This window comes from Colobus angolensis, unplaced genomic scaffold (genome assembly GCF_000951035.1).
Source record: "Colobus angolensis palliatus isolate OR3802 unplaced genomic scaffold, Cang.pa_1.0 Scaffold431, whole genome shotgun sequence".
NCBI lineage: Eukaryota > Metazoa > Chordata > Mammalia > Primates > Cercopithecidae > Colobus > Colobus angolensis.
In genome coordinates this window covers 2,131,645-2,154,645 of record NW_012117722.1, presented here as the reverse complement: position 1 = coordinate 2,154,645, position 23,001 = coordinate 2,131,645, and the positions used below count along the sequence as shown (strand labels likewise).

Genomic DNA, 23,001 nt, shown 5'->3' with positions numbered 1-23,001 from the left:
AGAGCTTCCAACCCTTAAAGTCTGAGGTGCCTCTATTGCAAACAAATTAGCTGTGGACAAATAGGAAACAACAAATGACAGGCGACCTGTTCTAAGAATTGCTGTTAAGGCACAACCTAAGATTGATGTATCAAATAGTTGTCCATCTCGTCATTTCTTAATCACCCCAGTCAAACCATCTTAAGTTATTCAACACATAACTGAAATTTCTAACATCGAACCAAAAACCACCCCAACCATTTATCAGAATACTAATCACACTTTTGAAACATTACTTTCAAAAAAGAAAAATTAAAGGAAAGAAAAAGAATGAGAAATTCACTTGCTTGTGTGCTAGATATGTTAAACCTTTACAAAATCATGACCTAACCTAAAATGTTCTAGAAGCACAAGGTAAAATCATATTTATTTCCATGTGCCTTACAGACATCCTTCTTACCTCACTGAAGGAATTCTGAAGGAAAATTTGAGAGGTCATTTTTGTACTAAAATGAAAGGTCCCTCTTTAAAAATGTATATTAAATGTTAGGAAAATCTTCAAAATGTCTAGGAGAAAGACTAGAAGGGAGATTTCCTTTGGAATATTTTTCTTCTGTTTTTGAAAGGAAAAAACACAAATAAATGAGTGAAGACATCAATTTAAAAGCACTGTTTTCCCCGTTTTTCTGTGCACATTACTGAATTCTGTAAATAGGGTGTATGAACTTCCAATTGATTTTCCACAAATAACTACAGATTTGCACACATGTATTCATTCTTTTACAGTGCCCTGTGGGTCCAATACATTCATTTTCACAGTAGCTAGAGACAGTCTAAGAGAGATGCTGCAGGCCCCAGAGCAAGTGGGGCTAATTGGACTATGTGAGAATTGAACCCATGACCTTGGCCTCCACTAGGCTATAATCAAAAGAGTTAATAACCAATCAATAACTGCTCAGATAACAGCAATTTTCAAGCATAAAAATAAGAACAGTACTTCAGAAAATAAAATTTTAAGTATGCTGTTGAAAACCTGGATAGCAAATAGTGAAGCAAAAAATAAATACCTGCTTTCTAGTCAAGTTCAAAATACTTTTCTTGTTGTTGTTAAACCTCAGATAACTTTTGGTGAAATAATTTTGAATGTATATTTTATTTCTTTTTTTGTTTGTTTGTTTGTTTTGAGACAGAGTTTCCCTTGGTTGCCCAGGCTGGAGTGCAGTGGCGCGATCTCGGCTTATCACAACCTCCACCTCCAATGCTCAAGCAACTCTCCTACCTCAACCTCCTGAGTAGCTCAGATTACAGGCATGCACCACTATACCCAGCTAATTTGTGTATTTTTGGTAGAGACAAGGTTTCATCATTGTCAACCTTGTTCAAGACTAGTCTTGAACTCCTGGCCTCAAGTCATTCTCCCACCTCAGCCTCCCAAAGTGCTGGGATTACAGGCATGAGCCATCACACCCGGCCTCAAATGTATGTTTTAAACCTAAAGTTTTTCTTATGTATAGTTTTTGTTGTTGTTGTTTTGTTTTGTTTTTTTGAGACGGAGTCTCACTCTGTCACCCAGGCTGAAGTGCAGTGGCACAATCTTGGCTCACTGCAAGCTCTGCCTCCCGGGTTCATGCCATTCTCCTGCCTCAGCCTCCCGAGCAGCTGGGACTACAGGCACCCACCACCACGCCCGGCTAATTTTTTTTGTATTTTAGTAGAGACAGGGTTTCACCATGTTAGCCAGGATGGTCTCGATCTCCAGACCTCATGATCTGCCCGTGTCGGCCTCCCAAAGTGCTGGGATTACAGGTGTGAGCCAGTTAAACAAGTCTTTATCCATTCAAAAAGTATATAAGACTGTTAAGAGTTCATCGCTATGGGAACAATAACAAGCTATTGATCAGAAAGGACTGAGTAATAAGCTAAAGTAGAAACAAGTTAGTAACTAATTAACTAGTAAGTTAGTTACTAGCTTCTGTATGTGTATCTGCTACAGAAAAAAATAAAAGCAACTGCAATGCTGAACACAAGCTACCAGCAACATTCAGCTCCATAAACAGCTCTCTATAGGTCCCAGATGAAGAGAGGGGTTAGACAAACCAAAAGTGAGCAACTGTAATGGTTAATTTTATGAGCTGACTTGGCTAGGCCAAAGTACCCAGTACTTGGTCAAACATCAATCTAGAGTCTCCTGTGAAGGTATTTTATGGATATTATTGTTAGGTAAATACTAGAGTTAGAATAAAACAGATCATCCCTCATAATGTGTGTGGGCCTACTCCACTTAGGTGAAGGCCTTAAAAGAACACAGACTGAGTGTCTATGGAGGAAGGGATTTTGCCTGTAGCCTACTTTCAGTCTCAAACTGCAGCATGAACTCTTCCCTGGGACTGCAGGAGGGCAGATATGGACTATACTTCAGGCAAGAAATGATAGTGACCCTAGTCATTAGGTGGTAGACATGCAATTCCATCAATACATGGGTGGGAGAATCCCAAATTGGAGCTGTATCTCTTTGGAAATACTGGATCCTGAAGGCTGCAGCTGATTATACCATAGAGTGATGACCAAGCCTTATGCAGGGATCCAGCTAAGTATTCTTACAAGTTCCTGAGGTGGACAGGCAGGAAAATCAACCAGTTACTTTGCAATTACGGTGACTACATTTATAATTAGGGTCATGTCCACATAACAATGTTACAGTCAATGGCCAACTGTATATATGACTGTGGCCCCATGAGATTATAATGAACCTGAAAAACTATCACTCAGTGATGTCACAGTGAAACTGCCTTTGCAAGATTATAACTGAAGAGATTATGACGGTGAAAGAGATCAGACCTAACCGACTCTATCTTGCTTCTAAATCTTTAAGCTGTCCTTGTTCATTCCTGAGTAAGGAACTTTGGGAAGGAATTCAGTTCATGGTTTGACTCTGAAACAAAATTGATAACAGCCCTTTCCTGAAAAGACCCCCTTCTTGCCTGGGGTCCAGTCTGCCTTTACAGGACTACCAAGTTAGCTACAAGATTGCAAATCGCAGTTTGGGGGTCATGCAGCCTCTGGCTCCAAGAGTCTGAACCTCCCCAGGGGGGTCACACAGCCTCTGGCTCCAAGAGTCTGAACCTCCCCAAATTGCTCCTGGGGATAACATCATTATTGTGAAACCTAAGATCAGAGCTTGAGATATGTTGCAGACCCTGCACTCGATGGATCAGCTGACACCATCCAGACCAGTAATCTGGGCCAACCAGTTCTGCCATCTCACTCAGGAACAGAAAACATTTAAAAAACCTAACTTCAACCCCCTATGATTCTATTTCCAACCTGACCAATCAGCACTCCCCACTTCCCAAGGCCCTACCCGTCAAATTAGCTTTAAAAACTCTGATCCCTGAATGTTTGAGGAGACTGATTTGAGTAATAATAAAACTCCAGGCCCCTGCACAGCAGCTCTGCGTGAATTACTCTTTCTTCATTGCAAATCCCTTGTCTCAATAAATCAGTTCTGTCTAGGCAGTACGCAAGGCGAACCCACTGGATGGTTACAATAGCCATTGTGAAATTGTAGCACATAAACACATTACTTACAAGTTTGTGATGATGCTGGTATAAACAAATCTTGTGCTGCCAGTCTAACAAAAGCATAACATTACAGCTGGTCGCAGTGGCTCACATCTGTAATCCCAGCATTTTGGGAGGCTGAGGCAGGAGGATCGCCTTAAGTTAGAAGTTGGAGAACAGCCTGGCCAACATGGTGAAACCCAGTCTCTACTAAAAAAAGAAAAAAATACAAAAAAATTCGCCAGACGTGGTGGCGCGCACTGTTGTCCTACTCAGGAGGCTGAGGCAAGAGATTCGCTTGAACCCGGGGGGCGGAGGTTGGCAGTGAGCTGAAATCGTGCCACCGCACTCCAGCCTGGGTGACGGAGCCAGACGCCATTTCTTAAAAAAAATAAAAAAGCATAACACATACAATTATGTGCAATATAACTGTGTTACTAGTTTATGTATTTCCTACACTGTGCTTTTTATTGTTATTTTAGAGTGTACTCCTTTACTTATATATATATATTTTTTAAAGTTTATGTACCACCAGGGATGAGGTTAAAACAAAATGTTAACTATAAAACAACATCAGACAGGTCCTTCAGAAGGTATCCCAAAAAGAGACATTGTTACCACAGGAGATGACAGCTCCATGCACGCTATTGCCCCTGAAGACCTTATGGGACAGGATGTGGAGGTGAAAGATAGTGATATTGATGATCCTAAACCCTGTGTAGGCCTCAGCTAATGTGTGTCCGTGTCTTCATTTTTAATTTTAAAAAAGTGTAAAAAGTAAAAAATCAAAAAATGTTAAAATAGAAAAAATTTTATAGGATAAGGATATAAAAAAGAAAATGTTTTTGTACAGCTATACAATGTGTTTGTGTTTAAGCTAAGGATTACTACAAAAAAGTCAAAAAGTTTAAAAATTAAAAGTTTATAAAGCAATAAAATTACAGTAAGCTAAGGTTAACTTATTATTGAAGAAATAAAAAATTTTAAATAAATTTGTGTAGCCTAAGTGTACAGTGTTTATAAAGTCTACAGTAGTGAACAGTAATGTCCTAGATCTTCACATTCATTCACCATTCACCCACTCAATCCCCCACAGCAACTGCCAGTCCTGCACGCTCTATTCATGGTAAGTGCCCTATATAGGTGTACTTTTTAAAATCTTTTTTCTCTTTTTCGGAGTCTCATTCTGTCACCCAGGTTGGAGTAGTGTGCAGTGGTGCGATCTTGGCTCACTGCAACCTCCACCTCTTTGACTCAAGTGATTCTCCTGCCTCAGTCTCCCAAGTAGCTGGGACTACAGGTGCACACCACCACGTCCAGCTAATTTTTGTATTTTTAGTAGAGACTGGGTTTCACTATGTTGGCCAGGCTGGTCTCGAACTCCTGACCTCAAGTGATCCTCCTGCCTCAGCCTCCCAAAGTGCTGGGATTACATGTGTGAGCCACCATGCCTGGCCCGTTTTTTATGTTTTATACCTTATTTGTATTGTACTTTTTCTATGTTTACATATGTTTAGATACACAATTACTTACCATTGTGTTACAATTGCTTACAGTATTCAGTAGAGTAACATACTGTCTAGGTTTGTAGCCTAGAAGCCATAGACTATACCTATAGCCTAGACGTATAGTAGGCTATACCATCTGGGTTTGTGTAAGTACATTCTATGATGTTCACACAAGGAAGTTACCTAACAAATGCATTTCTCAGAATGTATTCCTGTCGTTAAGTGACAATGACTGTACAGTTAAATAAACCTGGGGAGTTCTGGTTTCATGATTATAAGGAGAGAATGGGGGACCTGAGGGGCACAGTTTGCTCTGCATTCTAGAAAAAGGGAGCAATGACTTTTCTAGTATATCTCTAGAATTATCCCCAATAGACAAAATCCTGGCTATGTTTTTGCAGTCTGCCTCCTTGACATATACCTTCTTACAACACATATGAATGATGAGGCTTTCTTGGCTTGGTGGTCCATGAGGATCACCCAACTTAGTCCTCTTAGGCTGATTCTATGCCCAATTAATAACTTAAGTGTAATGTCACTTCCCATGGAGATTTTCCTATAAGAAGCAAGTTCCCATAGTAGCAACCATAAACATTTTTTCTTCTTTTTTAAAATTTTGGGGTATGGGCATGGTGGCTCATACCTGTAATCCTACCACTTTAGGGGCTGAGCCAGGAGGATCACTTGAGCCCAAAATTTGAGACCAGCTTGGGCAGTATAGGAACATTTTGTCTCTACAAAAAATTTAAAGATTAGCCAGGCATAGTGACACAAGCCTGTAGTCTCATCTACTCAGGAGGCTGAAGCAGGGGGATTGCTTGAGCTGAGGAAGTCGAGGCTGCAGTGAGCTATGTTCACACCACTGCACCCCAGCCTGGGTGACAGAGCAAGACCTCATCTCAAAAAAATTTTTAGAATAAATTTCATTGTGCATATTTAAGGTATACAGCATGTTATGAGATACATATGTACAGTAAAATGGTTACTATAGTGAAACAAATTAACATATCCATCATCTCACAGTTACCCACGTTTCCCTCCTGTGGCAACAGCAGTTATAATCTGCTCATTTAGCAAAAATATTGAATACAATGCACCATTATTTAATGTAGTCCTCATGCTATATATTAGACCTTTAGACTTGTTCAGCCTACATATCTGCTACTATCTATTAAGAACTTTAAATCTGCATCTCCCAATTTTCTCCCCTCCACCTGAGCCTAGTAGCCACTGTTTTAGTTTCAATCTCCATACATTTGACCTTTTTTTTTTAAGATTCTACATATAAGTGAAATCATGCAATATTTTTCTTACGTTTTGTCTGGCTTGTTCCACTTACCAGGTCCATCCACGTTGTGGGAAATGGCAGGATCTCCTCCTTTTCTAACGCTTAATAATATTCTATTGTATATACATATACCACAGTTTCTTTATCCATTCATCTGATGACAGACACCTAGCTTGCTTTCATATCCTGGTTATTGTGAATAATGCTGCCACGAACATAGGAGTGTAGATATCTTTAAGAGGTAGTGATTTTATTTCTGTTGTATATATACCCCAAAAGAGGGATTGCTGGGCCATACAGTAATTCCATTTTTTATTTATTTAGGAACATCCATATTGTTTTCCATAATGGTTGTACCAATTTACATTCCAATCAACAGTGTGCAAAAGTTTCCTTTTCTTCACACCCTTGCCAACACTTGCTATCTCTTGGCTTTTTGTTAATAGCTATCCTACCAGGTGTGAGATGAATCTCATAGTGATTTTGATTTGCATTTCCTTGATGATTAGTGATGTTGAATACCTTTTCATAGACCTCGTGGTCATTTTTATGTCTTCTTTGGAGAAATGTCTATTCAGGCACTTTGCCCATTTTTAAATCAGGTTATATGTTTTCTTGCTTTTGAGTTGCATAAGTTCTTTATAAATTTTGGATATTAACCCTGTATCAAATATATGGCTTGCAAATATTTTTTCCCAATCTATAGATTCCCTTTTCATTTTGTTGGCTGTTTCCTTTGCTGCGCAGCTTTTTAATTTAATGTAGTCTGATGTATTTATTTTTTCTTTTACAGCCTGAGCTTTTGGTGTGATATCCAAGAAATCAATGCCAAGTTCAATGTCAAGGAGATTTTTCCCTATGTTTTATTCTAGGAGTTTTATGGTTTTAGGTCTTACATTTAGGTTATTTATTTCATTTTGAGTTAAAATTATAAACTTTGGCCGGGCGCGGTGGCTCACGCCTATAATCTCAGCACTTTGGGAGGCCGAGGTGGGCGGATCATGAGGTCAGGAGATCGAGACCATCCTGGCTAACCTGGTGAAACCCCATCTCTACTAAAAATGCAAAAAATTAGCCAGGCGTGGTGGCGGGCACCTGTAGTCCCAGCTACTTGGGAGGCTGAGGCAGGAGAATGGCGGGAACCCAGGAGGTGGAGCTTGCAGTGAGCCGAGATCGCGCCACTGCACTCCAGCCTGGGCGACTGAGCAAGACTCTGTCTCCAAAAAAAAAAAAAAAAAAATTATAAACTTTAAAATTTGCTTGACACTTTGGGAGGCCAAGACAAAAGGATCACTTGAGCCCAAGAGTTCAAGACCAGCCTGGACAACATGGTGAAACCTTGTCTCTACTAAAAATAAATAATAATTTTTAAAAAAACTAGTCAGGTGTCGTGGTGAATGCCTATAGTCCCAGCTACTTGGGAGGCTGAAGTGGGAGGATCTCTTGAACCTGGGAGGTCACTGCTGCAGTGAGCTATGATCATGTGACCATACTCCAGCCTGGGCAAAAGAGCCAGTCCCTCTCCCAAAAAAAAAAAAAAAAAATGCTAGAGTTATACATTTCATTGTAAATTAATCAGTTGGTTCAAAGTTCATTTACAGTGATACTATGTGTGTAATATACAAATTAATTCTCTTGAATCTGAATGCTCAGAAAATTTCAGGTTTCCTGTGTCTTGCTAATTGACAAGAGAATAGAAGTTACAAGAGAAGGAAGAATTCAGGGGAAAAACTGAAGGAATGGGATGTACAAAGTCACAGAGCCAGGAAAGAGAGTGTCATGTCCACACAATCATTTAACACAAATGAAGCAGAGACTGAGCATTTGAGCATTGTTGGGAGATAAGTCTGGAAAGGCCAGTTCAAGTCAGATCATCCCATGAATGCCTTCAGGAGACATTTAGATTTTCCCCCAAGGCCACGGAGATTGCAGTCTATTTGTAAGAAGAAGAGTAAAATAATCAGATTTATTTTAGAAAAATATCTCTGGTGATGATGTGGAAGATGGATTAGAGTGGAGAGCAACTAGATGAACTGGGATGAGTTAGGAGGAGTCTCAGTGGGAAACTACATAGACCTGGAAAAAGGCAAGGGGAGTAGATACAGAGTACGGAGAGTCAAGAGGATAACACAAAACAAACCATATATGGGTGTTTAATGGAGAAGCATGGATAGATTTAGCTTAGTCAAATAATTGGACAGCAATATCATTAACTGAGATAGGAAATGGAGAAGGAAAAGTAGGTTTTGTTGTTTTTTGTGTGGGTGGAGGATATATTAAATTTGGTTTTGAACATCTTGATTTTGAAATGATTATGAGTCATCCAAGTAGAGACATTCAGAAGGCAATAGAAACTACAAGTCTATACTTCAGGAGAGCCATATGGGCATAAGCTGTAATTTTGGGATTTGCTGTAAATGATAGGCAAAGTTATAGAAGTTGATGACTTAGAATTTGGCAGTGGTGTTGGGGATTCAGGGAATGAGGTAAGATAAGAAGAGTAAGAATAAAATTCTGGGCCGGGCACGGTGGCTCACGCCTGAAATCCCAGCATTTTGCAAGGCTGAGGCGGGCAGATCACTTGTGGTCAGAAGTTTGAGACCAGCCTGGCCAACATGGTGAAATACCATCTCTACCAAAAAATACAAAAATTAGCTAGGTGTGGTGGTGCGTGCCTGTAATCCCAGCTACTCGGGAGGCTGAAGCAGCAGAATCACTTGAACCCGGGAGGCAGAGGTTGCAGTGAGCCAAGATCACACCACTGCACTCCAGGTTGGGTGACAGAGCGAGATCCGGTCTCAGAAAAAAAAAAAAAAAAAAAGAATAAAATTCCGAGGACCCGCATATATAAGGTGTTAACAGAATGAGAAGAGTCATTCAAAGATTTTAAAAAGTAATCAGAAGTGTGGGAGAAGAGACAAGTAGGTGCAATGTTATAAAAGCTCATGGAAGCAAATGTTTTAGGATAAAGAGAGAAGTCAATATTCCCAAATGCTCCATAGGGTACTAAGAGAATGAGGACTGAAAAGAGGCCACTCCATTTATAAGTTAAGTCATTCATGACCTTTTCCAGAACCATTTCATTAAAGTGGTGAGACAGAAGTAAGATTGTGAAGACAGTAAGTGAGAACTCTTTCAAGAAGTTTGGCAGTTAGGAAGAGAAAGAAAATGGCAATATGTGAAGGAGGCAGGATAGAGGGAAGAGGCCCAGATTGAAGACCTTGAGTCTTTATCTTCTCCCTATTCTCGCCATCCAACAACAAATGTCCTATTGATACTTCATTCAAATTATTTTCAAAACTCACTCTTCCTCCCTTTTCTTCAGTTGCTCAAGTGCTGTCAAGACTTCTTTGTTTGTCTCAGACCTGTTTCCATCTTCCCAACCACCCTCCCTGCTTCTTTTTGCTCTTTTCTCCAAGCCATCCTCCATCCTGCTGCCAGACTAATTTTCTAGTATACCAGTTACCTCAGGACATTAAGTCACTTAGAAAATATCTGGAGTTCCTCATTTACTCTAATTCCCTCTTCAACCTGACATCTGACCAAGCCAAGATTGATTCTCCCTAGACATCCCATAACCATCTCCTTCCATGCTTTAGCCAAGATGGACTTCTCACTATCCAACCCATTGTACATGCTCTCCCTTCTGACTGATAAAACATCTGACTTTTCTCAGGTAATTAACCTCACCTGGCCTTCAAGATTCAACTCCCAAGACTTCTATAGAAGAGGAGGAGGAGGAGGAATTAAGAATAATTATTAAACAATTTTATCTATCTTACCCTGCTGGTCGGCTAGAAAGAAGGGAGAAGGGAAACAAGAAGGGGAAACTTTTAAGAAAATAAATAATAAGGTCTATATTAATGTAGAAATTAATAAACATATAATATTGAATCTAGTATCACTCTTGACAAATCATTCACATACTTTTGATAGTGAAGTTCTCTGTTTACTTCAGATACTAACATCTAGTTTATACAGGATAACGACTACTATATTAAGGTTTCTAACCTACTATTCAATATGAAAACGATGCTAATTGGTGGGTTTTGGACTCAGCTTTGCAATTGGAGCACTATTGAAAAAAGCTGGGGAGCTTTTTGAAATCACACACCCTCCAGGAGATTCTGTTTTCATCTCCTTCAATGGCTATGCCCTCTAGCTAAGAATCCCTGCTGCCCTGTGAGTCTTCTCACTAGGAGGAGTGGACCACTTTCCTCAGGTACAGGTTTGAGAGCCACCGCAGGGTATGTCGGGTGGTAAAAAGCAGAACAGTTACAAATTTGAGGTTGGTTATTCCTATGAAAAAGAAAACACAAAACATTATAGTAATTAATTGAGTGACTCCAGTTCCTCAGAATATAAAGAATAGACCCAGGAAAGTACTAAATGTTACACAAGGAGACTTTTTTCCTCCCTAAATAGTCACAAAAGAATTTTTTAAACATGTAAGAAATGCAATATCAAACTAAAAATAAATCAGCCAACCAGACTGTCTCCAATCTGTTGGGTGATATATTTAGCATATTTTGTAACTAAATGAGCTGACTTTTAAAGTTGTTTTGAGAATACAACTACTTAATTTACCTAATAAGACTGTATGGCACTCTACATATTATCCATTGTTAGCTGTACTCATACTGCTATGTCTTGTAGAGAGACTATGCTGCTTTTTCCTGCTACATTGTGTTAATAGTTTTAATGACATGGACATAATTTCACAGGGGCAGTATTTTTTTTTTACTCAGTTCATGAATATCAAACAATCCCAAGCTATTTTGATAACTAGCATCCTCGACCTGTGCTATTGCTGTTTGCTCATAACAATGATAACCAGTGTTTATTTAGCATCATGAAGTTTAATGACTTTGTATTTCCTTCTATTAACAAAACTCACAGAACTCTGAAATAAGTAGGTCTGTAGCTCTGATGAAAAACCCTAAAGTTCCAGAACTTCAAATTTTATCTTAGAATTTTAAAATCAGTGGGGCTTGGGCCACTACCTACTCCATGGGTTCTCACTTATGGTGAGCATCAGAATCTCCTGGGGAGCTTGTTAAATACACAAATTCCCAGGCTGGGAGATTTTAACGAGGCTCAGAAACTCGCATTTAAAACAAGAACTCAAGACAGTCCTTGAACTTCGGTTTGAATATTACTGACCAACACCCTCACTTATACGTGATGAAACTGAGCCCCAGACAGAGTAAGTGACTTACTCAAGGTCACTTAGCTAGATAATGACAATCAAGTGTAGAACTGATGCAGCCTAATCCTTAGTTCTGTGTTCTTCCCACGCTTATACCCATACTGTTTAGACTGCCCTTCTGGGTTCCTACAACATGGGAGATCACCTGCCTATTACTCCCATGACAAGAAGTTCACAGACAGTATTCTACAGATGCCACAGACAGAAGGAAGTAAGCACCATGGGAATAATAGAAGAAAGGCTATTAAAGCTGTTACCTTCATCTTTCCGAATTTCACTTTTTTATCTGCATGCAAGCACCAATGGATCATTACAGCAAAATACCAAGAGCTTGTGAGATGGAAAAAGATTGCTATACGATGGCAAGTTTACTCACTCCCTTAACATAACTAAAATAGTAAAAAAAAGAAAAAAACAATTGTGTTCCTGATAACGAAATATCAGAAAGGCTACATTCTGAATTTACTTTTTCTTTCTGAATTTCAGTTTCTTGTCTATAAAAAGGTATGCTAAAACTACATACTAGGCAGAATGATCTTGAGCACAGCAATAGCACATGAACAGTGCTTCATACAATCCTAGAACATGGTATATACGCAATATATTCTATAATTTTTGAAAGTATTATCATATGGTGGAAGGGCCAAGCTAATTACAATGGGCCAGGCTAATTACAATTACATACATACCAAAGTAGAATTATTGATGCCTCCCATCCCTAGAGTGCTGCAGAAATTACAAAACATGGCAGCTAGATGATGTAGGAAACATTTACAAGTTTAAGGAGAACACCTATGTAGGGTAACATGGATGAATCTAATGGAATATTGAGCAAAAGAAGCAAAACACAGTAACATAAATACTATGATTCCATTTATAAAAGTTAAAGACAGGCAAAACTAAACTATATTGCTTGGGAATGCATAGTTAGGCAGCAAAACTATAAAGTAAAACCAGAAATTCAGGAATTCTCTCTTTCTTCTCTCCCCGTCCCCTTTTCTTCCTAGAAAACAAAAACACCAGCGTAGTGGTTCCTTCTGAAGGGTACTGAGGGGTTTGCCTGGAGAAAAGGCACATGAGTGCCTAAAAGGGTGCTAGCCTTGTTTTACTTCTTGACCTGGGTGGTGGTTAAATGGGTGTTGCCTTTAGAATAATGTGCCAATTTTCTTGTTGTTTTGTGCATTTCTATTATATATACTGTATTTCACAACAAAGTTTTAAAAAGATTTTTAAAAGACACATTTAGTAAATAAAACTGAAAGGAGTTACTCAACATTCCTATTACAGATATTTGGTTGTCTCTCCACATGGACTACTAAGATAATAGAATTCAGCTGCACAGTGGGTCTATGTAAATATCCATTTGTGTACTGACACAGAGGACTCATGCCCTGGAGCCTCTGTGATGTTTAATTGAAAGGCATTTGATCAGAGGTTGCCAGGATCCATTAGACACTAAATATATCATCAACCTAATTACATGACTTACTAGTTCAGTGTTGATTATATCCAAAATCATCAGTCTTAAAAATAGTCATGCTTGTTTGTCCCAACAATGTTTTCAACCATGGTTTCTATGGTTCCAACCACATATGGAGAAATAATATATGTCCTCACGGGGAGAAGAGTGATTTCTGAGTTTTAAAAAGGCAAAGGTTGTCATTTTGCCACTTTGAGAATATCCCTTGATCTAGTTTGATCTATGTATGTTCCACCTAGAGACTAAATTAAAACTCTAACCAAAATATTAAAGGATGGAAATATAGTCAATGACTGTGGTTTATCATTCCATTATTAGAATTGACTAGCAGTATTTTGACACCTAGATAAGACTGCTTTAGTGTGTCTATGTGTATTGTATTATTGAAGTTATGTAATATTAGAAACTTAAAAACAATTTGGTATCAGAGTTGGTGACTGAGGTTGAGTTTGGTATTCAGTTGTTTCCATGCAACTGAATTGTTAAAATGCTTACAATTTCCTGTGATTTATTTTCTGAAGCAAGAAAAGGGACCTAACATTAATATGCTTCTTTTAGATTAATTAGATTTACTTTAATGAAATATACAAACAAGAAAGTATAATATATATTTATAAAGAATAATAATAAAACAAACACCCTTTTACCCACCACACAGCATAAGAAATAGAATATAACTGAAACCTTCATTTCCCTTTCCCCCCCATAAGAGGCAAATGCCACCCTGAATTTTGTGAATATCATTCTATGCTTTTCTTTGCAGCTTTATGCGTATTGTTTGGTTTACCTGTTTTTAAGCTTTATATAAATGAAATCATGTGGCAGTATTCTTCAATAACTTTTCTTCATTCATTATTGTACTTTTGAGATTTATCATGTCAATAAATACATCTACTTCATTCTTTTTAAATGCCATATATTCAATATGCCGTGACAGCAGTCAGACCATGTGTATCATCTAGTTTCAGGGCACTGCCAATATTTCTTCAACAATTGCCATTTCCATATACACCAGCCTTTCACCGGCCCATGCCTCAATTTTTTGCCTGAAAGCTTTCTCTGGCCATCAGTGACTACTCAGTCTGAACACACAACAGGCTGAAAATACCAAAGAATTAATGTTCCTCGGGAGCAGTTCTCAACCAATAACTGGGATAAACCAGAAGTAAGTGTTGTAAACTGTCCCCCAGAGTTCCCCAGCAGGATCAAACTCCAATTGCCCACAGTGATAATGTGATAACACACCTTTATTGGTTTTCTTCCCTTCTGTTTAACTTCCCCATTATCTGCTGGTGTTTCTTGGGAACATATCCCAAACAAAACCCTCTCCATTCATTGCCTCAGGTCTGTCTTTGGAAGGACACAAACTAAAACAGCAGGAAAATTAAACTTAAGAACCTCTAAATACCTGATTCTGTTACGCCTCCAAGATAATGCAGCCATGCTCCAGATTTCTTCAGGGATGTCTGGGAGTTAAGCTCCTCTTGAAATCCAGAATAGGAAACAGAAATAAAAGTCCTCAGCCTGTTCTGCCCTCACCTAATTAGCACATGTAAAATTGAAACACATCTTTCCTGAATCTCTTCCTTTTCTCTCTCTCTCCTCTCCCCTTCCCCTTTTTTTCCTAGAAAATAGACAAGCTTTCTTTAACTTTCCCTACATCCTATCTTCCTTCCCTGTTGGAAAGCAAGCTTTCTGAGTTCACCACCATTGACTGAAAGGACATCCTTTCTATACTACAGGAGAACTTTATGTTCTAGGTCATCCAGGCTCAGCCTGGAAAGATTAAGGAATTTATAAAAATCTCTCTCAAAACTTGTATACATTTATTTTTTAATTTCAGAAACTACCACTTGTCTTTATCTTTAACTCTTTCTGAAACATCCATTTCCCTGGTAGAAGTTAGACAGTAAAGAAAAAATACATAGGAGGAAAAAAGAAAAGGCAAATAAAGAACACAAAATTTCAGATCTCTTCTTAGAAAAACAGGCCAATTTCAAACAAACAGTTCTCCCAAGACTCAAAGAAACCAAAGGCAAGTTGGCTTTCCTTAAAAAAAAAAAAAAAATCCTGAAATAACAAGAGATAGATCAAAAGAGAGCTGAAACAAGAACAGGAGATAAAAAGTGAGTCTGTGGAGCTCAGAGATGAATAGAAACATAAAATGAAATTATTACAGAGGTGAAATTCTCATTAGAGTCAACAAATGGTAAGACATAGATATGGATAAAAATACAGTCTAGGACAAAAAGAATAGCCTTGAGTAAATAACATAAAATGAATTTGAAAAGAACAGAGATAAAATAAGAAAGGAGGTGGTATGGATATTAAACAAATAATCATTGTCATGGAAGAAAATAATATATGGAATGGGAAAAATTCAAATATATAATTGAATATAATTTTCTTGAAACAAAATCTCAAATCTATAGATTACGAAGACATAGCTTAGCCAATATCTTGAAAATTTTGATGAAGGTTAATTACTAAGATATCTTAAAAATGGATTTAGAGCAGCAGGTTGTAAGAAGTTACACAGTACAAAATAAGAAGCACATGAACCAAGTACCAAAATGAGAAAGAATAGGAGGAAATGAACTGAAGAGGTATTTAAGATCCTGGCATTTAGTAAGCCTACCATGGTGTGGTTGTTAAGAGGCCAGCACTGTAAACTGCCTAGATTTGGATCCCATCTGCCCTTTATTACCTGTGTGACTACGGTAAGTTATTTTGCCTCTCGATGTCTCAATTTTCTTAATTTGAAAATGGAGATTATATTAGCCACTCACATAACACAGTGACTGTGAAGATTGAGAAAATACATTTAGTCTTCTTTAAAAAATGCTTGCCGGCCAGGTGCAGTGGCTCACGCCTGTAATCCCAGCACTTTAGGAGGCCGAGGCAGGGGGATCACGAGGTCAGGAGATCGAGACCATCCTGGCTAACACGGTGAAACTCCGTCTCTGAGCCGGGTGAGGTGGCGGGCACCTGTAGTCCCAGCTGCTCGGGAGGCTGAGGCAGGAGAATGGCATGAACCCTGGAGGTGGAGCTTGCAGTGAGCCGAGATCGTGCCACTGCACTCCAGCCTGGGCGACAGACTGAGACTCTGTCTCAAAAATAAAAAATAAAAAATAAAAAAAACATGCCTTGCCATATTCAGCACTATTAATTATTATTAAGTTCAACAGAGCTTGGTGATTCTCTGAAGGTAAGAGAGTGAAAGACAGGGAAGACAGGAGATGATTCCTAGGTTTCAGGATGTTAAAATCATAATGCTATGCCCTATAGAGAGAACACAGAACAAGGGGAATACAGAAGAAATGATTTTTTTTATTCTCAAACAATATAGTCCCCATCCAAATCTCATCTTGAACTGTAGTTCCCATAATTCCCATGTGTATTGGGAGGGGACCACGTGGGAAAAACTGAATCATGGGAATTCTATCTCATGATAGTGAATTAGTTCTCATGAGATCTAGTGGTTTCATAAGGGGCTCTCCACCATCGCTCTGCACTTCTTCTTGCTGCCACCATGTGAAAAAGGATGTGTTTGCTTCCCCTTCTGCCATGATTGTAAGTTTCCTTAGGCCTCCCAGCCATGCTGAACTGTGAGTCAATTAAACCTCTTTCCGTTATAAATTCTCCAGTCTTGGGTATGTCTTTATTAGCAGTGTGAGAATGGACTAAATACATCAATTATAATGGATTCATTTTGAACATGTTAAGATTATCTTTGAGAAGATAGGTAGAGAGGTCCTGTGGGCACCTAGAGCTCACCTCGGACTGAAGGCGGGTGTACATGGCTTTAATGTGAGTGCAGAAGCCATGAATGTGGGTAAGATCTCCTTTGTGATGTACACAATGAAAGAAGAAAAAGGGTGAGAACTGAACCTGTGGAACATTCCCATTTATCAGCTGGCAGAAGACTAAGACCTGTGACAAAGGGCCAATGGAAAAATAAAGGAGAGTATAAATGATGAATCAAAGGCACAAGGACAGGCTGGGCACAGTGGCTAGTGCCTGTAATCTCAGCACTTTGGGAGGCCAAGGTGGGTGGATCACTTGAGCTCAGGAGTTCAAGACCAGCTTGGGCAACATAGGAAGACTCCGTGGTGGCAGGGGACGGGGGATATATATATATATATAGATATATATATATGTTATACATATGTATGTATAACAAGTACATTGTATATACATATATATATGTTATACATATACATATATATATATGTATAACAAGTACATTGGAGAGGCTGTGTTCAGGAGCACAGATGAATGGGCTGGACTTTACCAAGAGAAGCACATTTTTTCCACTGAGAAAGAAAACCATAAGGGTGTGTGTGGAAGCAGGTAAGTGTGTAGACTGTAGTTGGTAAAGCTGAAAAAGCTCCTATGGAAAGATTCTCCCCAAGGCCTGAAAGCTTAAGGGAATGAATAACTCCGCCCTCCTCAGGCCCTGTCCTCAGGCGCAAAGCCACGTGCCCTAGCAGTGTGCGTCAGCAAGATAGCAGAAGCAGGAAGAGAGTTAGCCAGAAGACATGTACCCTGTGAAGAGAGGCCGTCCAGGTACCACCTAGCAGTTACATCAGACTAAGACACTTCCTGTTTACAGGAGACTATAAAACCTCTGCCCTATCCTCATTTGGTGCTGATGCCATTTTAGGCCTCAGCCCGCCTGCACCCAGGCGCTCATTAAAACAGCATGTTGCTCCACACCGCCTCCTGTTGTCTGTTGGCGCACTCTCGGGGTTTGAACCGATACAAGAATCTTTCACCTACCTAGTGCTTTGGCCTCATCTATAAAGTAAAAGCAAAGCCATCTGTTGTTAAATATGGAAACTCTGTGCAGCAGTGAAGATTAGGAGTAGTTAATGATAGAAGGATGACCCCTCTCAAAAAAAAAAAAAAAAATAGAAAAAAAAAGTTACATTGAGGGCCCAGCAGACATTGAATGAAAAATATGAACTCCAGTCAAAAACTTGTTTTTGCATTTTTTTTCCAGCAGCTTTTCTACTGTCCAGAAACAAGGTAGAGAATCTGAGGTAAGATATGGCATGAAAAATGTTTGACATGGCTACTTTTGCCATAAACAGAAAGTAGAAAATAATTAAATGTAGTTCCATTTCTAGCGTTACCTAAAGTGCAGTGTTGGCTTATAAGACAGAATACCTGGACCCTGCCTCATGTGTGCCTATTGTTTGCTGAACGGATTTTAATCCTATAATAAAATCTCTCACAACATGCCATGGAAAGTATTTCCTAGAATTCTTAAAAACTAATGAGAAGGAAGCTTGAACATGCTGATTAACATGGAAGCTAGCTACTGGAAAAGAAAAGCAAAATTGAAAGATATTGTTTTAATATCCTTTCAGCTACTCTAAGATTACATAACTGAATATAGAACAAGCTATATAAAGTACAAGGCTTAGTAAAAGAAACATCAGGCTAATACCTGAGTTTTCATACTTATGGCTTAAACTTCTCATACAATGTACTACTAGCCTAATAGACTTTTTAGAATTAATTACTGCAAGTAGTTCATGGAGATAAGTGCATTTTTATTCAACTTTAAGTAGTTTGTTTCATTGTTTTGAGTATAAATAAGCAATCTCATCAATGATCACTTCAAAGATACAGTTTATTAAAATAATCATTATTCACAAAGCATTATAGGATTATTAGTAAAGCTCCCTAACAGATAGTATTATTATTTTCACTCTTTCCAAGGAGTCAGTTGTCAATATAAAAAATATGTTTAGAGAATGGGTCAGTAAAGCAGCGATTTGAATAATGAAGAATATTTGAATGATTGAAGGATAATGAATCAAACTGAGGCAAACAAAGGAAGTGAAAATGAAGAATAAAGTGATGTAAAGAATTAATGTAAGATTAGTAAGGATCATTTTATAAACAAACTGTCAAAAGCAAATTCTTTACAATAAACAAACTCTGAACAGTAAGTCTATAAGGAGTTGCCACTGAACTTTAAGTTGCTCGAACACACTAACTATGGAAGAGTAGTACAAATGATAAGTAGGCTTCCTACCAAGCAAAACTAGAAAATCAAAATTTGATTCCAGCAGTAGCACATCTTCAAGTCCCTCCTCACTTCCTCCTTTCTTAGACACTCTTTGTCAAAACAAAACAGATCTACTTACAAGGCCAAAGGCCACTGGAGAAAGAGTTTATGATCAGACAACCCAGGTGTCCTGTATCTAAAAGGGAAATACAGGTCTTGAAATGAGATAGACTGGAAATAATGAATTAGTTAGAATTCATAGGGAAAGAACTTCATTCCTTAGCACTTATCTTCATGGTATTATTTCTGTGGTGTATTATTACTTCAGTAACTTCTTCCTGTAATGATCTAGGTTACATGTAGGTATGTATTTATCACAATAATCTGATGGCTGTCTAATAACTAGTCACATACATGACATCTCTACTTCATAATAGTAGGAGAAACTTACTCTAAAGTAAAATATGATACATATGCCTTTTTAATTCTGCAATAACCCATTCATCTTTATTAATAGATTTTTAATATTACCAATATGTATTTTTCTGAAACGTATGCAATCAATCCTTTGTCAATTCTTTACTACTATGATCTGAAGGAAGTTGCAATCCAAAGAGAATAAGGTTTACAATTTTACTTGAAGATGAGAGTACTAAATATCTGTGATATATTTGAAAACCTAGCCAATGGGTGACTATTGCTTTCATTACCTTACTTGCTGCCTAGTAAACTAAACTGGGTGCCTAAAATTCCCTTTATTTTCAACTTCAATTACATATAAATTGAAAGGTATTGTTTTAATATCCTTTCAGCTACTCTAAGATTACATAACTGAATATAGAACAAGCTATATAAAGTACAAGGCTTAGTAAAAGAAACATCAGGCTAATACCTAAGTTTTCATACTTAGCACAAAAGTCTAAAATATTTTTTACCCCTGACCTGAATATGGCTTAAACTTCTCATACAATGTACTACTAGCTTAATAGTCATTTTAGAATTAATTATTGCAAGTAGTTCATGGAGATAAGTGCATTTTTATTCAACTTTAAGTAGTTTGTTTCATTGTTTTGAGTATAAATAAGCAATCTCATCAATGATCACTTCAAAGTCAGTTTATTAAATATCTTATTCATTACTCACAAAGCATTAAAGGATTATTAGTAAAGCTCCCTGATAGTATTATTTTCACGCTTTCCAAGGAGTCAGTTGTCAATATAAAAAATATGTTAACATAAGAATAGTAAGGAGCATTTTATAAATAAACTGTTAAAAGCAAATTTCATTACCTTTCTTGCTGCCTAGTAAACTGGGTGCCTAAAATACCCTGTTTATTTTTCAACTTCAATTATATATGCACAGTATTTTAATTACTTAGCCTCTATTGTTCTAAGTGCTTAGATTTCTCCACACCAAAATTCTCCAGTTTCCATTGTGTTATTTCCTGTTATAAGATTATTCAAAGTAGTTTTTTTCTTTATTGTTGTTTTTCAAAGGGAGGCAGACTGACCAGTCGTTGTTTGGGGTTATTTCACAATGCTAGTTCCTTCCTGTATACAAATTCACACAGGCACCCGTATTCATACAAATGCTGGCCCTAGGTAAAAAAATAAGGTTGCCAAGCATTTGAAGTCTTCAGGCCATTCTTTCTTTGCTCCTCCTTTGGGGATCACCACCTCCCCTTCAATTATTCTGCATCCTTTTTCTCCTCTTCCTTACAAAGAGCCTGGAATCAGTCACAGCTCCTGACACTCCAGAGTTACATGGCCTACTTCTGAGGCACGCATAGACTTGGTAGCAAAGCAAAGGGAAAGGAAGCGACAGACCTGTCTCAGCTGCCAGCTGCAATCTTTCTCGCACACCAGTGCCTTTCCTTCTTACAAGTTGCATCCTGTCGGCAGACGGACTGGCCCAACAACAAGGTTGTATCTATTGAGGTTAAACTTGCCCCAAACAGTGTTTGTTGGAGCAGAGAGGCAGAAAGGGTACAAAATAGGAAGGTGAGTTCTCGAAGAGTTAAAATCCAGTCTTAAAAATTACACATATGCTCAGTCAAGTAAATCCTCATGAATTTTTTACTGATATTTTGTCCTAGAAGATAGTGATATTAACATATTCTAGAAAAGAAAAACCTTGATTCAGTAACAACCTCACTAAGTGAGAGATAGGTGATTAAATGATGACAAAATATATTTTGAGGTTATCTCAAAGTTTAATGAAGTCCTAAATATATAGAATGATTGAATATACACTTTTAAGAAAACATGCAATAGGAGACTAGATAGAGCTGAAAAAGACACATCCATAGATTTTAGATTGTTCATTTCTTATATATTTGATTTTATGTATGAGAGTGTTTGTTATCCTGATTCAGAATGAAATGACTTTGAATGGTATTTGTGGAATCACTTTTTTTTCTAGCCTGAGGAATAATTTATTGTGGAAAAGTTGAAAAGTTGCTCTAATTCACTAATATTTCAAAGCATCATTTATTTTCTCAGGGAAAGAACCAGAAAAATTGGATCCAAACTTAAAATATCAATACTCATAGTTTAGCATTTAAAAATGAATAACTACGTGGAGTTACCAGTGATACTTTTAAAATTTATATTTTTGTTATGTGTACTGTTTCAACAAAGTCATGAGTATACCAAAGTGAGCTAACAGTCCTCATTCCAAAATGTTGCCCCAAAATAATTTCTGAACCACATGACAGATGTTTGATACAGATGACTAAATTTCTTGTCATGTTTATTGTTAACAGTAAAACCAACAGAGTGCTAGACTTCAGACACTAATATCTTCAAAATATGGACTTACATGAAACTAGACAGCGATATCATCTTAAAGTACTTTTTTGTCTTAAACAAATCAAAAAAAGCAAAGATCAGAGTTGAAAGGAAGAAAAATACATTGAGTGACACCATATGGCAGCCAGACACTGGGATAGATGCTTCATATACCTTAGGTCATTTAACATTATAGTTAAGTAGAAAATGTTTTAAAGTTGTGGAGGTATTTAACTAGTTTTTCATTTTCTAAGCCAGCACAGCTTTTGACTCACCTGTTCATAATGAAGAGATTATTTGTTTTGCCCTATGTTTCTGTTGCACAACATTTTCTCTCTTTTAAAAGATATTTATTGAATCATCATCTGCCTCAGGCTTGATATGGTATAACCTCTGAAAGACTGGTTAAGTACTTCAACTCACCTTTCAAAATATTTCCAGTGCAGGCCATTCAGTGTTCCAGGTACCTAATGAGTCATTTTCATCTTCCCAGTCTACCAAGCAGGATCTCAAAGCCTCCTTTATCTTTCTGGGTGTATACAGAGTCATTAAGCTCAAATATGTCCTTTGTCAACAGACTTGAGGGTTGGGTTTAGTTATTAACTTGGTGAGTCTCCACCCAGCTAACTATTCTAGGAAATCATTTGGTGAGTCAGGCATTCTTATAGTCACATTGCAGCAGCCAGTCATCTGTCCTAAGTGCTGCCGCCGAAGACTGAATGTCCTGGAAAGTTTGTTATCACATCTCCATTATGACAAAAGCATTGTGCCGAACAGATGAAAAAATGCATTGTCAATGGAATATTTTATGTTTGTTTGTTTTCCTTTAAGCAATATTGCCTTGTTATAAAAGATCAATAAATATTTGTTCATTTCAATTCTGATGAGTCTGTGAGCTGTTACCATTAAGCACAGAGCAGCATCCTACTTTGGGATTGAGAAAGTGGGAAATCTAAAGTGAAAGTCTACAGTGATTAAACAAAACTGAAAACTGAGCCACTCCTCTTCCATCTGGTAGAGAAACTGTGACCACATGCCCTTCTCTCCACTAAGAGGAAAGACCAGACTCACTGGTTCACTGGTATGTTTTCCTTATAGTAGACAGTGGTATGACAATGCCAAGTGATAAAACTTCTATAACACCCCTCTCTCCAGTTGATCCAAA

General features: G+C 37.9%; 1 long non-coding RNA gene across 1 annotated transcript; it reads left to right on the top strand.

Moving 5' to 3' along the window:
• The first annotated feature begins 17,003 nt into the window (after window positions 1-17,003).
• LOC105522509 lies at window positions 17,004-22,714 on the top strand. Its single transcript, XR_001003454.1, has 4 exons — window positions 17,004-17,074; window positions 17,482-17,832; window positions 18,031-18,070; window positions 22,516-22,714. It is a non-coding gene; the product is annotated as an uncharacterized LOC105522509 (long non-coding RNA).
• The last annotated feature ends 287 nt before the right edge of the window (window positions 22,715-23,001 follow it).